The sequence below is a fragment of the Oncorhynchus nerka genome, linkage group LG23, assembly GCF_034236695.1.
Source record: "Oncorhynchus nerka isolate Pitt River linkage group LG23, Oner_Uvic_2.0, whole genome shotgun sequence".
NCBI lineage: Eukaryota > Metazoa > Chordata > Actinopteri > Salmoniformes > Salmonidae > Oncorhynchus > Oncorhynchus nerka.
In genome coordinates this window covers 59,031,989-59,046,389 of record NC_088418.1, presented here as the reverse complement: position 1 = coordinate 59,046,389, position 14,401 = coordinate 59,031,989, and the positions used below count along the sequence as shown (strand labels likewise).

The 14,401-nt window shown below is 44.7% G+C and overlaps 1 protein-coding gene across 5 annotated transcripts in view; it reads right to left on the bottom strand.

Annotated features, from left to right (window-relative positions):
• Positions 1 to 14,401, bottom strand: part of LOC115132944 (protein kinase C and casein kinase substrate in neurons protein 2-like) — a 40,634-nt gene that overhangs the window by 20,705 nt on the left and 5,528 nt on the right. The gene's annotated exons all lie outside the window — the stretch shown is intronic.

The following is a 14,401-nucleotide window of genomic DNA, read 5'->3' as shown; positions in this document are numbered from 1 at the left end:
AGGTTTTACTTTCTACCCTAGCTGGGTCTTTCCTTAGGTCCTGTCTGTCTGTCCAGTCTTTCCAAGGGCACTGGGATGTGCTGACAGCGTCTGGTGTTCTACCACGTGTAGAGAGCACTGTGTGGGGCAGACTTAATACTCTGACCCCCTGGCAGCACAGCCTAGTGGGGCTACTAGCCTACGTACCATATGAACGAACACACACAACTAGGCTACTCCTTTCTCTCCATGAGTAGGAAGATGAAGTGTATGACAATGAGAGACTAGTAAAACTAGTAAAAGCCCGTTATCATAAAAGGCCACAAACAACACCCAGGCAACGTAATTATCACGCCGTCACTGTGACACTCCTGAGAAATGCTGAGCTGGGACCACGGCTAAATATGTGATCCGAGAGAGAAAGAATTAACAAGAGGGTCAACGGAGCGAGACAGATAGGAGTGTGTGCAATCTGTAATCTGGTGTGAATCTAAACAGCAGGTGAGTGTGTTCACCCATTTCAAAAACCTTACAGCCTGAAAAACAACAACACACAGCTCTGTGCAGAGTGGCACAGAGGGCCTAGTGTGTGTGACTTATCTGTCGTTTTAGCACACACTGTGGGGAGCTTCCGTTTGCTGAGTGACAAGAGAGCGGAACTCCACTGACAGAAAGACCTCTGTTCCTCTCCTCCTTCATCCTCCTCCTCCTCCCCCTGTTTGCTTTCTCTCTCCATCCTCCCCTCTGTCTGCTTTCTCTCTAAATCGCTGCTCTATCTTCAGCTTCCAAGTAGTCCCCTGATCCTCTCGCCATCTCTTCATGATTGTGTGTAAGATAGTCTGTGTTTCCTGGTGGTCAGTGGCCCATGTCCTCCAAACCACAGCTAGGGCTGGAGGACAGAGAGAGGGTTGTTGTGGCTGGAGGGAGGAGGGGGGACCACAGACAAGAGTGGCTTTCACAACACTTGACCAACACATGCGCTCTGTTGTGCTTCTCTAGCACACACACACACATTAAAGTGCTGTCAGGGTAATGATTGTGTGAGGTGAAGAGTCATCGACAGAGAGGTTGATGATCAACCGTTTTTATTGTAGATTTGACCAACATGACTTTGCAATGGAAAGGAAGGAGATGATCTGACCTATCTAACATGTCCCACAATGTAACAAATGCTGAACTGCAAATCAGATGTGGAATCTGTATCTAGTGGAGCAGCGGTCTAAGGCACTGCATCTCAGTGCAAGAGGCGTCACCGTAGTCCCTGGTTCGAATCCAGGTCAAATCACATCCGGACGTGATTGGAAGTGCCATAGGGCCGCGCACGATTGGCCCAGCGTCATCCGGGTTCGGCCGGGGCAGGTCATCATTGTAAATAAGAATTTGTTCTTAATTGACATGCCTAGTTAAATAAAGGTTCAAAAAAGGACCAATGAAAAGAAATCCCCTGGGCCAGACAACATTAGTGGTCTCATACTAAAGGGTTAGCATAAGTCCCTGGGCCAGACAACATTAGTGGTCTCCTGCTAAAGGGTTACCATAAGCCCCTGGGCCAGACAACATTAGCGGTCTCCCACTGAAAGGTTACCATAAGCCCCTGGGCCAGACAACATTAGTGGTCTCCTACTAAAGGGTTACCATAAGCCCCTGGGCCAGACAACATTAGTCGTCTCCTACTAAAGGATTACCATAAGCCCCTGGGCCAGACAACATTAGTAGTCTCCTACTAAAGGATTACCGTAAGTCCCTGGGCCAGACAACATTAGTGGTCTCCTACTAAAGGGTTACCATAAGCCCCTGGGCCAGACAACATTAGTGGTCTCCTACTAAAGGGTTACCATAAGCCCCTGGGCCAGACAACATTAGTGGTCTCCTACTAAAGGGTTACCATAAGCCCCTGGGCCAGACAATATTAGTAGTCTCCTACTAAAGGATTACCATAAGTCCCTGGGCCAGACAACATTAGTGGTCTCCTACTAAAGGGTTACCATAAGCCCCTGGGCCAGACAACATTAGTGGTCTCCTACTAAAGGGTTACCATAAGCCCCTGGGCCAGACAACATTAGTGGTCTCCTACTAAAGGATTACCATAGTCCCTGGGCCAGACAACATTAGTGGTCTCCTACTAAAGGATTACCATAAGCCCCTGGGCCAGACAACATTGGTCTCCTGATAAAGGGTTACCATAAGCCCCTGGGCCAGACAACATTAGTGGTCTCCTACTAAAGGGTTACCATAAGCCCCTGGGCCAGACAACATTAGTGGTCTCCTACTAAAGGGTTACCATAAGCCCCTGGGCCAGACAACATTAGTGGTCTCCTACTGAAGGGTTACCATAAGCCCCTGGGCCAGACAACATTAGTGGTCTCCTACTAAAGGGTTACCATAAGTCCCTGGGCCAGACAACATTAGTGGTCTCCTACTAAAGGGTTACCATAAGCCCCTGGGCCAGACAACATTAGTGGTCGCCTACTGAAGGGTTACCATAAGTCCCTGGGCCAGACAACATTAGTGGTCTCCTACTGAAGGGTTACCATAGTCCCTGGGCCAGACAACATTAGTGGTCTCCTACTAAAGGGTTACCATAAGTCCCTGGGCCAGACAACATTAGTGGTCTCCTACTGAAGGGTTACCATAAGCCCCTGGGCCAGACAACATTAGTGGTCTCCTACTAAAGGGTTACCATAAGTCTCTGGGCCAGACAACATTAGTGGTCTCCTACTAAAGGGTTACCATAAGCCCCTGAGCCAGACAACATTAGTGGTCTCCTACTAAAGGGTTACCATAAGCCCCTGGGCCAGACAACATTGGTCTCCTGATAAAGGGTTTACCATAAGCCCCTGGGCCAGACAACATTAGTGGTCTCCTACTAAAGGGTTACCATAAGACCCTGGGCCAGACAACATTAGTGGTCTCCTACTGAAGGGTTACCATAAGACCCTGGGCCAGACAACATTAGTGGTCTCCTACTAAAGGGTTACCATAAGCCCCTGGGCCAGACAACATTAGTGGTCTCCTACTAAAGGGTTACCATAAGACCCTGGGCCAGACAACATTAGTGGTCTCCTACTGAAGGGTTACCATAAGACCCTGGGCCAGACAACATTAGTGGTCTCCTACTAAAGGGTTACCATAAGCCCCTGGGCCAGACAACATTAGTGGTCTCCTGCTAAAGGGTTACCATATCAACTGTCAGGTGTTTTCTGTGAGCTTTTCCTCGCTCTCTGGCAGAACACTCTATCCCAGCAATATGGAAATCATCCACCATATGCCCAGTAACTAAAAAGAGCAATCTCTCCTGCAACAATGACTACAGCCCTGTAGCTTCAACATCTAGTGATGAAGAGCTTTGAAAGGCTGATTCTACAAAAGGAGGTATGCTGTTATACAGACCCTCTCCAGTTTGCTTACAAGCGGCACAGGGGTGTTGATGATGCAGTTCTGTCCCTACTGCACCGTGCCCAGAACCACCTGGAGAAGCCCAAGACATACATCAGGATGGTATTTGTTCATTTCTCTAGTGCCTTTGATACAGTCCAGCCTCACTTAATGGTTCAAAAGTTCCAGAACATGAATGTCAATCCACATTTGATTTTCTGGGTCCTCTCCTTCCTGACAAATAGAGAACGGCTGGTCAGATTCAATGGTCACTGCAGCTCTTCCAGAACCATCTGTACAGGATCACCGCAAGGCTGTGTCATCTGGCCTGTTTTATTCACCCTGTACACAGAGGGCTGTAGGAGCTCAGACCCAGAGATGATGTTCATTAAGTACTCAGATGACACAGAAATTATGGGACACAGCAGGCAACTCATATAGAGCTCTCCCATTCAAATCCATCAAACTCCTTAAATCTGAAGTTTTGGTGTGCGCGCGCGCACACACACACACACACACACACACACACACACTGCAGCTTATCCTTTATACTGTACCCTACACATTTGTGTTATCTATTTTGTACGTGCCATTCATTACCACATATGAAAACACACTCCCAGGAAATAAAAGTTGTTTGAATTGAACACACACAAACACAACAGAAAAAGGGCCACCAGAGGAATCATAGATCTTCCTGTGCTCTCTCCCTCCTGCCCTCGCTCAGCTGTTGCTGTCTATCACTCACCAAATCGCTGCCATGACAACTATGGAACACAGCAGTGCATGGAATGGACCACAACATTCTACAGCCAAGCTAATCCCGTTTGTAACTTTATAAAAAATAAACAGAGCACCGTTTGTGGACCTGGTGGATCCATTCACACAATGTCTGATCAGTGCCTGTTCAGTGGATTCTATAAAGCATATTATTGTATCGATTAAACACCTTTCATGGAGCATATAAATGGACCAAACCCTTTCATTGAGCAAACAGCCTACATTTCTATACTGCTACTATACCGCTAACTAACCTAACAGAAACTAAGAGCTGGCTAGTGGCTACAACAATAGACTTCCTAACCGAAGAGAACTCTATATAGGGTGCCAGGTAGCCTAGTGGTTAAGAGTGCTGGGCCAGTAACTGAAAGGTCGCTGGTCCAAATCCCAGAGTGGTCCTTGAGCAAGGCACTTCACCCTAATTGCTTCTGTAAGTTGCTCTGGATAAGAGTGTCTGCTAAATGACGTAACATAAAGGTATAGAGAAGATTGCAAGACGAACCCACAGCCAACTAGTACAAACCAAAAAGGATGGACCCCTAAGGAAACTAGTTGGTGACCGCAGTGAACTATGAACACAGTTCAGAACCACTAAACATCTCTAGACTGAGGAGGTTTAGACACAGAGGCCTAATTCAGTCTTTTCCCCCATTCTCTCCGAAGTCTGCACTTGGTTGCTGTTTGTTACCCATTTGCTATATGTTTAACCAAACCCTAAAATGAGTGTGTTCACAGCCATGGAAGAACACTAAAGTAATTCCACTGCCTAAAAATAGTAAAGCACCCTTTGCTGGCTCTAACTACCACCCAATCAGTTAACAGCCTGTTCTTAGTAAACTGATGGAGATAATTGTGTTTGAACAAGTTAACTACTGATTCAGCATGCATATAGAGAAGGGCACTGAACTTGTACTGCACTGACTCAGATGACTGATGTTATTGATCATAATTTGTAAAAAGTAACTTATGGCTTTACATCACCTGCGTTCACATGGTTGGAAAGTTACTTATTTAATTGAACTTGGAAGCTTCTCTAACGTCAGTGTGATGTCCCGCAGGGCAGTTGCAAATTATTTGTAAAAAAATAAAGAGTAACTTGTCTTACAAGAAGCTAGAATTACTATGTATGCTGATGATTCCACACTCTACATGTCAGCACCCAAAGCCAGTGAGAGCTCACAGACTCTTATTACAAGGAGTTTGTCTGTATCAGAATGGGTGATTAACAAACTGGTCTTAAGTACATCTAAAAAGATTGTATTTTGTTCATAACATTCTCCAAGACCTAAACCTCAACTGGAGTTGTGTATAAAGGGTGTGACAATTGAGCAAGTTGAGGAAGCTGAACTCTAGGAGTAATATTGGATGTGTTCATGGCATCCACATCACTAAGTTCTTAACATGGTCCACACACACCCCACAGTCTTGAAGAGGTCACGACAGCACCTCTTCCACCTCAGGAGGCTGAAAAGATTTGACATGGGCCCTCGGATGTTCTACAGCTGCACCATAGAGAGCATCTTGTCTGGCTGCATCACCCTCGACCGCAAAGCGCTAGAGTGGTGTGGACTAGAGGTCGACCGATTAATCGGAATGGCCGATTAATTTGGGCCGATTTCAAGTTTTCATAACAATCGGAAATCGGTATTTTTGGGCGCCGATTTGTAGATTTGTTTGAATACCTTTATTTAACTAGGCAAGTCAGTTAAGAACACATTTTTATTTTCAATGACTGCCTAGGAACGGTGGGTTAACTGTCTTGTTCAGTGGAAGAACAACAGATTTTCACCTTCTCCGCTCGGGGGATCCAATCTTGCAAACTTACAGTTAACTAGTCCAACGCAATAACGACCTGCCTCTCTCTCGTTGCACTCCACAAGGAGACAGCCTGTTACGCGAATGCAGTAAAACAAGGTAAGTTGCTAGTTAGCATTAAACTTATCTTGTAAAAAACAATCAATCATAACCACTAGTTATCATCAACCAGGGGTAGTTATTACTAGATATTATCTAGCGTGTCCTGCTTTGCATATAATCTGACTGAGCATACAAGCATACAAGTATCTAAGTATCTGACTGAGCAGTGGTAGGCAGAAGCAGGCGCGTAAAACATTCATTCAAACAGCACTTTTGTGCGTTTTGCCAGCAGCTCTTCGTTGTGTGTCAAGCATTGCACTGTTTATAACTTCAAGCCTATCAACTCCCGAGATGAGGCTGGTGTAACCGAAGTGAAATGGCTAGCTAGTTAGCGCGCGCTAATAGCGTTTCAAACGTCACTCGCTCTGAGCCTTCTAGTAGTTGTTCCCCTTGCGCTGCATGGTTAACCTAAAACTTATTACCTGGGAATATTGAAGACTCATGAAAGCTGGTGGTTCCTTTTAACATATGTTCTCATGTTCTGAGCAAGGAACTGAAACGTTAGCTTTCTTACATAGCACATATTGCACTTTTACTTTCTTCTCCAACACTTTGTTTTTGCATTATTTAAACCAAATTGAACAGGTTTCATTATTTGAGGCTACATTTATTGATGTATTATATTAAGTTAAAATAAGTGTTCATTCACTATTGTTGTAATTGTCATTATTTACAAAAAAAAATAAAAATAATGTCCGATTAAGTGAACTACTGATATCGGCTTTTTTGGTCCTCCAATAATCAGTATCGGCGCTGAAAAAAAATCACAAATCGGTCGACCTCCAGTGTGGACAGCCCAGTAAATCACTGAGGCGGAGCTCTCTGCCATCCTGGACCTCTATATTAGGCAGTGTCAGAGGAAGGCACGAAAAATGGACAAAGATATCAGCCACCCAAGCCAGACTGTTCACTCTCCTACCGTCCAGCAAACAGTACCAGAGAATCGGTTCTCGGACGGACAAACAAGCTCCGAGACAGCTTCTACCCACCAAACCATAAGACGGCTAAATAATCAATGGTTACCCTGACTATCTGCACTGACTCTACACACATTCACAAGACACACACACACACACACACACACACATAGCCCTTTCCACTCACATCCATTCATCCCTTATTATGGGTTTAAAATTGGCAGATGTTTTCATTAAGCACCTACATTGGAACCCAGTGACTGTTACAGTAACATGATGTCAGAGCTCAGGTTCACAGCGTTGGATGGGTGTTTGACTGATAGCCGCTACAAACTTGAGCACTGCTCGCGACAAGAATATGACCCCGTCCCTCCTGCTAACTGGGCTACATTTGCACATTTGTTATTGTCTGAGTGAGGGAAATGCTGTAAAACGAGAGAAGTCGACGTGTTCTGAAAGATGAGACGTTGAGGATTATAATAGAAACCAGTCCAAATGTGCACAAACTCATGGAATTTACAGTGTCAACGTTTATGATCGCTATGTTTGATCCACAGTTACGGGATGACATGCGTTATACCCTGGGTTATCCTGAACACAACGAGCCTGTGTTTGATCCACAGTTACGGGATGACATGCGTTATACCCTGGGTTATCCTGAACACAACGAGCCTGTGTTTGATCCACAGTTACGGGATGACATGCGTTATACCCTGGGTTATCCTGAACACAACGAGCCTGTGTTTGATCCACAGTTACGGGATGACATGCGTTATACCCTGGGTTATCCTGAACACAACGGAGCCTGTGTTTGATCCACAGTTACGGGATGACATGCGTTATACCCTGGGTTATCCTGAACACAACGAGCCTGTGTTTGATCCACAGTTACGGGATGACATGTGTTATACCCTGGGTTATCCTGAACACAACGAGCCTGTGTTTGATCCACAGTTAGGGGATGACATGCGTTATACCCTGGGTTATCCTGAACACAACGAGCCTGTGTTTGATCCACAGTTACGGGATGACATGCGTTATACCCTGGGTTATCCTGAACACAACGAGCCTGTGTTTGATCCACAGTTACGGGATGACATGCGTTATACCCTGGGTTATCCTGAACACAACGAGCCTGTGTTTGATCCACAGTTACGGGATGACATGCGTTATACCCTGGGTTATCCTGAACACAACGAGCCTGTGTTTGATCCACAGTTACGGGATGACATGCGTTATACCCTGGGTTATCCTGAACACAACGAGCCTGTGTTTGATCCACAGTTACGGGATGACATGCGTTATACCCTGGGTTATCCTGAACACAACGAGCCTGTGTTTGATCCACAGTTACGGGATGACATGCGTTATACCCTGGGTTGTCCTGAACACAACGAGCCTGTGTTTGATCCACAGTTATGGGATGACATGCGTTATACCCTGGGTTGTCCTGAACACAACGAGCCTGTGTTTGATCCACAGTTATGGGATGACATGCGTTATACCCTGGGTTGTCCTGAACACAACGAGCCCGTTTGTCGTATTGTGGAAGAAAATTAGGTGTGGAGCACGCACATGAATGCACTCATGACTCCAAAATTACAATCTGTTTGTCTTTAGTGCCTTTTGAAAGCCTAACACTGGAAGATCATATTTTATAAAACTTAACGAACCATGTTGGCAACAGAATAAGCTTTCAAATGATGCCAACCTGACCCAGATTGCGATTTTTAATGGACTGTTTTTGGATTATGTAAATATTAATTGTGTGACGGTGGGGACGCATGGCTGTGTTCCAAAGAAACAACTGCAAGAGATCTTGCTTCAGTTCCTCAATCTCAAAACTGGGAGAGCTAAAAAAAAGAAGCTCCTTATAGTTGAAGGCTCTTTCAGTTAAAGTGCATTGAAATTACATAGGAACTGTGCATAGCTTGGAGAGATGCGTGGCAACTTAGCGAGACCAGTTAAACCTCTAACTCAACCCTTAATCGGTTTTTATTATCTTGCACCTACTCCAAAATGTCAATGAATATTCTTATGTTACTGAATGTATCCAGAGAATTTTCAGATTTTGTTAACAACAAATACTGTGAGAAGTAGCATAAAATGTAAATGCGCTTTGGAGAGATGTATTATTTTTACATTTATTTTTGCCTGAGCAACCTCCTGGTGGCAGAGCATTCCGTGATGATATTGCGCTATAACTGATCGAAGCATTAAATCTGTTTTCTTTGGTTTGAGTCCCGTGAAGAAACCCATAGACATATCCCCCGACCCTAATCCATATCCCACTATATGAAGTGTATGCAAATAGATCATACAAGTGGTTAGGATTTTTCTAAACAAATATATATATTTTTTTAAAGACTAGGAGAGAAGTAGTCAATCTCTTCAACCCTCAACCAGAAAAAAAATCATCATGCATGTTGTTGATATTTGTTCTGTTTTTAGTTAAGGCCAAGGCATGCTGCTCTGTTTAAAGCCAGCTGCAGCTTTGCTAGGTCTGTTCTTTGCTGCAACCTGACCATATCACCGGACAGTAATCAAGACAGACCAGAGCCCGAACAAAAATATAAAACGCAACATGTAAAAAGTGTTGATCCCATGTTTCACGAGTTGAAATAAAAGATCCTAGAAATGTTGGATTTGCACAAAAAGCTTATTTCTCAAAAATGTTGGTACCGTGACGATATCCAGAGGCCCATTGTCGTGCCATTCATCCGCCGCCATCACCTCATGTTTCAGCATGATAATGCATGGGCCCATGTCGCAAGGATCTGTACACAATCCTGGAAGCTGAAAATGTCCCAGTTCTTCCATGGCCTGCATACTCAAACATACTCACCCATTGAGCATGGTTGAGATGTTGGGTCGTCACACCAGATACTAAATCTTTGAAAATTGTTGCGCTTATGGGGAACATCGCTGCACAGGTATTTTCAGGTCTCTCCAGAGATGTTCGATCAGGTTCAAGTCCAGGCTTTGGCTGGCCCACTCATAGACTTGTCCCAAAGCCACTCCTGCGTTGTCTTGGCTATGTGCTTAGGGTCGTTGTCCTGTTGGAAGGTGAACCTATGGCCTAGTCTGGAGCAGGTTGTCAAGGATCTCTCTGTACTTTGCTCCATTCATCTTTCCCTCGATCATGACTAGCCTCCCAGTCCCTGCCGCTGAAAAACATTCTCACAGCATGATGCCGCCACCACAATGCCTCACCGTAGGGACGGTATTGGCCAGGTGATGAGCAGTGTCTGGTTGCTCCAGATGTGACACTTGGCATTCAGGCCAAAGAGTTCCATCTTGGTTTCTTCAGACCAGAGAATCTTGTTTGTCATGATCTGAGAGTCCTTTAGGACTAAAGGCCTGAATGGTTGCGTGCTGCAGAGATGGTTGTCCTTCTGGAAGGTTCTCGCATCTCCACAGAGGAACTCCGAAGCTCTGTCTGAGTGACCATCGGGTTCTTGGTCACCTCCCTGACCAAGGCCCTTCTCCCCCGATTGCTCAGTTTGTCCGGGCAACCAGATCTAGGTAGAGTCTTGGTGGTTCCAAACTTCTTCAATTTATGGAGGCCATTATGTTCTTGGGGACCTTCAATGCTGCAGACATAATTTAGTACCCGGCGCCAGATCTGTGCCTCGACACAATCCTGTCTCGGAGCTCTACGTACAATTCCTTCGACCCCATGGCTTGGTTTTTGCTCTGACATGCACTGTCAACTGTGGGACCTTATATAGACAGGTGTGTGCCAATCAATAGAACTTACCAATCAATAGAATTTATCCCAGGTGGACTTCAATCAAGTTGTAGAAACATCAAGTATGATCAAAGGAAACAGGATGCACCTGAGCTCAATTCAGAGTCTCATAGCAAAAGGCTGGAATACTTATGTAAATAAGGTGTTTTTTTACTTTGAATAAATTAGCACAAAAAAAATCTAAACTGTTTTCACTTTGTCATTTTGGGGTATTGTGCGTAAAAAGAATTTAATCAAAAATGTTTTTAAAGTCTATCGTAACAAAATGTGGAAAAGGGGAAGGGGTCTGAATACTTTCCAAATGCACTGTAGTATGAAGCGAGTAAATAGTATTATTTTTGTTGTCTCCTTCTGCCTTGACAATATTACTTATGTTGTTCTTGTCTATAACTGTTCTTTCTGTACTCTGTCATGCATATTTTATGTGGACCCCAGAAATAGTAGCTGCTGCATGTGCAACAGTTAATGGGGATCCTAATAATGTACAAGTTTTCACTCCGTTACTTTTACACACCGAAGGATTGAAAAACAATGAATTGGTTCAAGTGTGGGCTAGAGGACATCTTCGCTTTTAAACTTTATTAAGAGCTCTCATTTTATTGTGAGGAACTGCAGTGTTATCAAACATTTTTTTTATGTTCTGTCCCCTGAATGACCCCTTACACTCATGGAAATTAACCTACATGGAAGCAATTCATTCCTTTGAATCCTTCAGGGGGAGAGAACATACTCCAGGGAGGAGCAAAAATGGAATTAGGCCCCTAGTGTTGTTCCTGGCAGACTGCGGAGTCTGAAGTCCACTCAGCTTCTCTAGGCAACTTGTCATACATACACCGGCCACAAAACAGAGGGAGCAAAAACGAGAAAGAGGAACAGAAAGAAGAAGCCATCTAGTACACCTTCCAAATCAAGATGTTTTCCCACCAACTTTCTTTATATATGAAAGTCATTGCCGGCAAGCCTCTACTTTTATTTCTGCCAACCGACCTAGTCCTTATTAAGGTAAAGGTCTGTCTACGGCCTAGTATGAAATGTAGCCGTAATGCTGAGGCAGCACTGGCACGCACTACACTCCTAAGCTCTTGATGGTTGCTAGGCAGCGCCCCTTACTGCTATCCTCCAGCCAGTTCTAAACTTTGAGGCATGTCACTCCACCCAGCTCTGCATAGCCCACCGCATGCACTGTTTTCTTAACCACAACCGGATGGATCCATAAAGAATTACTGTGGGAATAAATATCACTGAAGGACAAAAATATTTGAATAAAATAGGCTAGTGCAATTGAAGGCATCAAATGGTTGCTTACTGATAGCCCCAAAGTCATCCAATTGTTACAATACATTTGAAGCAATAGCCTACCCGTGTGGGTTCAACTATTTCAGGACCGTTTTACCCTGCTTGGAGACTAGCGTGAGGACTTGTATTGATAAAAATCTATCAATGTCTGATTTTCTTTTCACTGAATCTCCGTTTGGATATTGGTTAGGCTACAATTAGGCTGGTGAAATGCTAAATTGAAGTGAGTGCTACTCATGATCATCTTGTCTAGTTGGCTCATTTACTATCGCTGATCAGAACATTTTGCCAGCAGGTTATGTATCTTAACAAGCAGATTGTTTTGCTCTTCCTTTTCAGTTGCTTAGTAACCTAGGCCAACTCCAGACCTAAAGCATGTGACTTGTCTTAATCAATGTGATTTTGTATCATTGAATCTCCCCCTGTATGCTGTATATGGTTTATTCTCTGGCTGGGAAAATAATTGGAGGTGGTATAGCTCATCTATCACTGATCAGAAACATTTACCACGCAATAATGTCGCCTTAAATCCAGTGTAGGCTTTATAATGGTGTATATTCAATGGATTTATTCAAATAGACGTCCACCCATATCGGCTCATGTCTACTGCCAATCCTAAACTTGCCGGTATGTGCACAGGAGATATAAAAGGTTTATCCCGGCAAGAATGTATTAGTCTACGTGGGGTATAGGCAGCAATACGTTAGGCTACGTGGGGTATAGGCAGCAAAGCGTTAGGCTACGTGGGGTATAGGCAGCAAAGCGTTAGGCTACGTGGGGTATAGGCAGCAAAGCGTTAGGCTACGTGGGGTATAGGCAGCAAAGCGTTAGGCTACGTGGGGTATAGGCAGCAAAGCGTTAGGCTACGTGGGGTATAGGCAGCAATGCGTTAGTCTACGTGGGGTATAGGCAGCAATGCGTTAGTCTACGTGGGGTATAGGCAGCAATGCGTTAGTCTACGTGGGGTATAGGCAGCAATGCGTTAGTCTACGTGGGGTATAGGCAGCAATGCATTAGTCTACGTGGGGTATAGGCAGCAGTGCATTAGGCTACGTGGGGTATAGGCAGCAGTGCATTAGTCTACGTGGGGTATAGGCAGCAATGCATTAGTCTACGTGGGGTATAGGCAGCAATACGTTAGGCTACGTGGGGTATAGGCAGCAAAGCGTTAGGCTACGTGGGGTATAGGCAGCAAAGCGTTAGGCTACGTGGGGTATAGGCAGCAAAGCGTTAGGCTACGTGGGGTATAGGCAGCAATGCGTTAGTCGTGGGGTATAGGCAGCAATGCGTTAGTCGTGGGGTATAGGCAGCAATGCGTTAGTCGTGGGGTATAGGCAGCAATCCGTTAGTCTACGTGGGGTATAGGCAGCAATGCGTTAGTCTCGTGGGGTATAGGCAGCAATGCGTTAGTCTCGTGGGGTATAGGCAGCAATGCGTTAGTCTACGTGGGGTATAGGCAGCAATGCGTTAGTCTCGTGGGGTATAGGCAGCAATGCATTAGTCTACGTGGGGTATAGGCAGCAATGCATTAGTCTACGTGGGGTATAGGCAGCAATGCATTAGTCTACGTGGGGTATAGGCAGCAGTGCATTAGGCTACGTGGGGTATAGGCAGCAGTGCATTAGTCTACGTGGGGTATAGGCAGCAATGCATTAGTCTACGTGGGGTATAGGCAGCAATGCATTAGTCTACGTGGGGTATAGGCAGCAATGCATTAGTCTACGTGGGGTATAGGCAGCAATGCATTAGGCTACGTGGGGTATAGGTAGCAATGCATTAGGCTACGTGGGGTATAGGCAGCAGTGCATTAGGCTACGTGGGGTATTTTTTTATTTTTTTATTTCACCTTTATTTAACCAGGTAGGCTAGTTGAGAACAAGTTCTCATTTGCAACTGCGACCTGGCCAAGATAAAGCATAGCAGTGTGAACAGACAACACAGAGTTACACATGGAGTAAACAATTAACAAGTCAATAACACAGTAGAAAAAAAATGGGCAGTCTATATACAATGTGTGTAAAAGGCATGAGGAGGTAGGCGAATAATACAATTTTGCAGATTAACACTGGAGTGATAAATGATCAGATGGTCATGTACAGGTAGATATTGGTGTGCAAAAGAGCAGAAAAGTAAATTAATTTTTTTTTTTTAAAACAGTATGGGAATGACGTAGGTGAAAATGGGTGGGCTATTTACCAATAGACTATGTACAGCTGCAGCGATCGGTTAGCTGATGTTTGAAGTTGGTGAGGGAGATAAAAGTCTCCAACTTCAGCGATTTTTGCAGTTCGTTCCAGTCACAGGCAGCAGAGTACTGGAACGAAAGGCGGCCAAATGAGGTGTTGGCTTTAGGGATGATCAGTGAGATACACCTGCTGGAGCGTGT